Below are 6,177 nucleotides of genomic sequence, written 5' to 3'. Positions count from 1 at the left end.
TGAAATACATACTACATAGATATAATTGCAGCTGAACTTGTGTTGAATACAAAAAAAAAGTTGTGACATTTGTTCAAATTTGAAATTAGTGAGTGCCAAAGTGATTACAGTAACCTAAAGAAGTATTTCACTGCTGGAAGAATGCTCTTTTCATAAAACTGGGCTTTCTCTGCAGTAGAAAGGCGCACATAAATCGAAATCAGTGCAACATGACCAGAGAAAACAGAGAAACATGACTGTGACATTTGATTTAGCTCAAGAGGTAGAAAACCTTCAAATACCAGAATACAATAAATTTTCCCACTGGTAGGTGATGTAATGCGAACCCGTCTGTTTGACACAATCATGGCTGGCTAGTAACAAACATTATCATATATTTGAGCATTGCCTCACAGCATCAAAAAACTTTGCTTGTTTTCCTTTCCTTGTCAGCAGTACGTGGAATTTTGAGTTGCAGGGTGGAAAACTGATCAGTCGATCTGATCAGCAGGGGTGCCGCCAGGAATTTTGGGCCCAATGAAAAAGAATAACATTGGGCCCCCCTTGCGCAGCTGTTGTCACCACATCTCTCTGACCTAACTGAACCATTAAAAGCTTTACATAACTCTAACTTTGAAGGCTTGCAACTGTCTTGCTTCTTGTAGCTCAATACTACCAGTACAATATTTACTGCTAGTGAGTTGCAACAGTCTGCATATAGTATGCAATTCACTATTTGATGCAAGATTAAAAGCCGCCATAAAAACTGTGCCAAAGGCCATCTTTTACAGTCTAAATGTAATTTTTGTTGTAAAATCCCAAAATGGAAAATTCTCTTAACATTAATGAAAGACTTAAAAAAATAACTAAAGGGGCAAAAAGCGAAATCGTTTCACCGCTAGGTTTGCTGTTGTGCACTGCCTGTAGACCAAAACAAAGTGTGTCATGAGCCACACCTCCCTCTACCTCTGCTCTTCACGCCCACCCCCCCATCGCCCACTCGCCTCGTCTAAACTTAGTTTAGCAGTTAGCGATGTCTTTCACTCACTCTCGGTCTCTGCTGTGTTTAGCTATTCCCCTGCCTACTTCAATGATGATGGTACCTGTAATAAATGTAATATATTTGCTGAGATGGAGGCGAGGCTCAGTGACTAGAAGAGCTGGTAGAAGCGCTCCATAGCTGTAAGTAACTCCAGTAGCCAGTGGCAGCCGACTCGGCTAGAGCCATCGCCGGATGCCGGCTAGTGCTAGTTCCTACTCTTCTCCGTGAGTGAGAGCGATGTTTTAGCCTGGCTACATTTTACAATGCTAATTGCAAATGTTAGCTGGGCTGCCGGGCTACTCACCTAACACAACTGTAACGCCTGACCCATTGCTGGGACCGAGCCACTAATAACTCAAGCTCCGGACATTAACCCATGCTACGATTGTAATGTAATAGGTTAAAAGCTATTGCTCTTTTAGGTTCTTTTTCCCGACCACACCAACACAGTGAGAAAGACCAGATTTTTAAATAAAGCTCTGTTTATTCCTAAACTAAAACATAGGCAATGCCATCAGATTAAACATTAGAAGATAAAAACAGTCTCAGTTGCACATGAAGAAGCACAGTCCAGGGAATGTTACTTAAAAAAGTCCAGTCCAGTTCTGAAACGTTTCCTGGTTTTCCCTCGTGCCAGCTGAGGGGGCCGTACAGCGTGGCTGCTTGGTCGGCAGAATCCAGTCCGGAGACTCCAACGCCGGGACCTCTATCCAGCTGGGACGCTGCTGCCAGGGAAAAGGAAAAACAATCAATGCTCAGCCTCACCAAGACCGGCAAATTCAGACTGCACGTGCACGCGCACTGGCGTGATAACCTCCCTTTGAGTTTTAGTGCCCATCAAACAAACAGTCGTCCCCTCTGGCCTGCCGCCGCCCTCTGGATCCGATGCCTTCAACACACAGGAAAACCATACTCAGCGCCGTCTAGCACAAACTTAGCCACACACACTCGCAGTGAGGAAACATCTACTTTCCTTTAGTCAGAAGTTAGCGAGTGTTGATAACTCATTCTGGAGGCCAGCTCTGCTCAGGAACAACAGGGAAACCCAGTCTGTGGCAGCTCGAGAAGCGGAGGAGACCCAGTGGCGGCGACAGTGACCAGTTTCAGACTGCCTGTGTTCACCATCTGACAGTAGGTACTTCATGAGAGCGGGGGATCGGAACTGGCGAATGAAATCGCTGAAGCAGCGGAGCCCCACCTGTGCGTCAATCAGTGCAGATACTCTACCGGTGTGTCAATCAGTGCAGGAGCTAGGCCTGGAGTGGTAATCTGACATACCGGGCATTTTCCCGGTGGGCTGACAGTCCTCAGGGGCCGATGCTGTTGGATTTTTTTTTTTCCTTTTTTTTTTTTTTTCTAAGAGACAGGCCCACAATTTAGAGGGGGGCGGCCCATTGGTCCATCTTCAATATAGACAGTGGACTGAACCAATCAGGATATAGTATGAAAGCGGCCCCACCCCTTCCCTGCGCTGTCCCCTGTAACTCCCGCTAGTTTCACAGTGTTGAGCGTGTGGGTTAAAGGAGTGGCAACATGGAGAAACCAAAGCGAAAGAAAGGGGGTGCGGAGAAGTTGCGTGCAAAGAGATTTAAGAATCTCACTGTAGATGCTGCAAAATGTGCTAAGATCACAGACATGTTCGCTGGAGGGACTGCTGTAGCCTCCACGTCCTTTGTCACAGCAATGCTCCAGCAACAGCAGGTTGAAGGTGAAGACAGCAGCAGCAGGCAGGGAGAGGAGCAGCCAGAGATGCAGGCTTTTGACAGGGAAACCGAGGGACAGAGTGAGCGGGAAAGTGTAGTACAACCGGTAAGCAGGTAGTAACGTTAGGATAATACAGGGACTTTGAGGTGATGGAGGTAACGTTAGCTCTGTTATATGAGAATGATGAGCAATGGCGATTGATTAGTATCAATATTAATTGGTATTGTTTACTTACCAAAATCTGGCAGCCACAGCACCTTATTCTGATAAAACAGCAAACGGTCAAGGCTGAGAAGTGTTGGATGAGCAGCAAGTGTCCATTTTAGGCTACATCATAGCAATTTAGATATTTAGGTTAAAGGTGTGTTGAAAGGCTGCATAGTCTGTAGCAACCCTCTATGCTGTGGTTGTGGTTGTTTTAAAAAGCACTCAAACAAGTGAAATAACAGATTTTAAAATGGCTAAATGATAAGTAAAAGCTTTGCCATTTAAGCATTGCTAAAGTAAGTGTAAAAAAAGTATAAAAGTCGGCTATTATTAGCAAAAGATATGCCCACATTGAATAAGAGTAAGACCGTGTCAAATGCTTTTAAGACATAGTTGCATTGCATGAGTTCATAAAGCAGCCCTGTTTTTAGCCTGATACAAATGCATGTTATAGCTTTTTAAAGAAGGGAGCACCTTTTTAACCTGAAGAATTAGAATTGAGCTGCTATATCAGGGAAATTCAGAAAATACATATTAGAGATGATTTCAATAAAAAGGATAAAAGAAATTTGACTGCTCTACACAGAGCAGTCAAAAGTGGTGGAGTTAACAATAGATGCTAAACTTCTGATATTTAGGGTGTTGATGATACATTATGCTTGAAATAGAATATACCCAAGGGGGTAGAACTGTGTTGAATACATTTACTTATTTGCTTTCTACAATGGTTATTTGATAGACTTCTAAAGTAATGATTAACTGTACATTTCTAATAAGCCTAAAGGCAAAAAGTTATGTTTCCTCAATATCTAAAGGTTGTTATGTTCAAGGAGGTCTTTTTTCCCCTTGGTTTGGTGTTCATATGTAGCATCTTGACTTGATAAAAACAGGCCATAAAGCTGTTTTTATTTTCATATTGCAGGATCCCCTTACTCTTTCAGTTGTGAAAGGTTGCCTTATTTCTGGAGTTCATATGAAGCAAATTGAGTGGTGAGTATAATTCCCTGAATATATTATATAATATAATAATATAATAATATAATATTGCTGAAATCTATTCCAAATATCTGAAGCTGTCATTTACAAGTGAATGTAAACTTGTTCATGTCTCACCTCTCTGTCTCTCCCTCTTTAGGATATCCTGTTCCTCTCTAGGATCTTCTGGTTTACATAGTTCATAGGATTGACAGGGTTTGTGAGCGTTTTTTCCAGTCAAGTGAGCTATCCACCAAGTGAGTAAACATGAAGCTCAGCGTAAGTTCAATCAGGAAGACCTTTCTGTGCTTATTCATTCACAGTTCTCCCTCTCACTCCCACTGCTTCCTCCAATCAGCTGCCACCGGGCGTGCACTCTTCTAGCTGTCCTATCGTAATTAGCCACGGCCTCCATCGGCCAATCAGGTCGTCACTATGAGATTTTAAATCTGTTCTCTCCTCTGCCGCTTTCAGCTGTCATTCTAGGCAGAATCGCCGCCGCCGACAATTGCTCACCTTACCTTTTTCCTGCAGTCTATTGCTGATTGTACAGCAGCAGCTGAATCATCTTTCATTCATCAAGTCCTCCAGTTCAGGCGATTTCACCTGTTTATAAGTCATATTGTCAACGCGCGTCTTCTGCCTCCGTTTTTCTTCAGTCTCAAGCTCAGTGTTGTGTACGGATTCAAGATGTGGGCCCAACTACACGTAACATGATTTGTTTCTCCGGGACACGTTGCATACGTACACCCGGATTGCCACGCGCCGTCCCCCGTTACTCCGGCCAAGCTTCCACGCACACCTTGCTTCAGTCCCTGGACATGCTTCACCTCTGCCTCGTCATTGTCATCATCACCGCAGGCCTCCACATGCAGCAGCCACCACTCTCAGCCGACCAGTCCACTCAGCTGGCGTCCGCCCCGAACCAGCGCTTCATTCTGTCTCCAGCCTCTCCAGCCCTGGAGCTCCCGAATCCCTCACGGCAAGAGAGCCGGCGGTTTAAGCCATCCGATCATCAGCCTCCCTCACTGTTAAGTGTGTGTCATATGATCAGCCTACTACTCCATTCAGTGCCACAGACAATATTATCACTGCATCATTAATATGAAGTGATTTATTTATTCTCCTGTCACCCCCGTTTAAATGGGAAAACAATTACCGTAATACTGCAATAGTGGCGGACCTCAATTTTCGGCTCACTGGGTTTCATCAAAGTGAGAATATTAAGCAGGCACACCATGCCCTCCGTTCTCTATGGTATTCGCTTTAAGCTAAGCGATTTTTCCTCTTCGTCTTCATTCTTAAAATAAAGTCACGTGCGCATCATGCCGCTATCTTACCACACTTCCTGTATCATTTCAATCATAAGCCCTTCAGCGATTCTCCAGTGGGGTTGTGCGGGTTTTTCAGGTGACCGAGAATATACTTCTAGCACAATCAGTTAAAAACACCTCATTGAGCACGTGCTCTCACAACAGCTGTTTCATCAGGTGGCAATAAAATAAATAAATAAAAAATTTAAAATACTCAAAGGATAAGTATGGCGGCCTCTATTGCAGTACCATTACCTCCATCTGCCTGATTCTTGTCATTTATCATATTTAGAACTCGGCCGCCCGGATCATCACCTGTATCTAATAATCTGACCTCATCACCCCGTTCTCATCCAGCTTCATTGCCTTCCTGTACAATACCGCATCTTCAAAAAAAAAAAAAAAAATTGGCATATTCACTCTATGTGGACACTGTGCACTAGCCTATATTTGTTCCTATGTTGTTGATTTGTTTTAATGATGTCTTACTGATCTTTTCTTCCATGCTCTGTAGGCGACCTTGGGCGTCTTGAAAGGCACCTCCAAATACAATGTATTATTGTATTATTATTATTATTATTATTATTATTATTATTATTATTATTATCATCATCATCATTATATGGACAGTAACATAGAAGCAGCCATTGGCACGTCTTGGGCTCCCTCCACCATGGTTGATTAACATGCACATTAAGAAAGGGTCAGTAAGTCTGCTCCTGCAGGGCTTTTATTTAGTGAGATTCATTTCACCTAGTAGCGACGATGTTTTGAACCACCATTCTGACACACACCGTGGTCATGACGGCTGGGGCTCAATCATCTGGTTCGCTCTCTTCTATTCTATTAAGAGGTCCTCGCAAGCAGCTCCTTCCTGGCAGCGCTCCAGGCGTTTTCTCAGCCCTTGTGCTATTTTTTAATTGTCATGTTTCCAGTCTGTCTGCAGTTCAGTGGTAT

General features: G+C 43.6%; 1 long non-coding RNA gene across 1 annotated transcript; it reads right to left on the bottom strand.

Moving 5' to 3' along the window:
• Positions 1-1,568: 1,568 nt before the first annotated feature.
• LOC117265091 (uncharacterized) lies at positions 1,569-4,283 on the bottom strand. The gene is made up of 3 exons (XR_004502385.2): positions 4,046-4,283; positions 2,961-2,988; positions 1,569-1,910 (listed from the first exon to the last, which is right to left on the bottom strand). It is a non-coding gene; the product is annotated as an uncharacterized LOC117265091 (long non-coding RNA).
• Positions 4,284-6,177: the final 1,894 nt, after the last annotated feature.

Source organism: Epinephelus lanceolatus, chromosome 20 (assembly GCF_041903045.1).
Source record: "Epinephelus lanceolatus isolate andai-2023 chromosome 20, ASM4190304v1, whole genome shotgun sequence".
NCBI classification, from domain to species: domain Eukaryota; kingdom Metazoa; phylum Chordata; class Actinopteri; order Perciformes; family Serranidae; genus Epinephelus; species Epinephelus lanceolatus.
The sequence above is the reverse complement of the archived record's forward strand: the minus strand, read 5'-3'. Positions and strand labels throughout refer to the sequence as shown.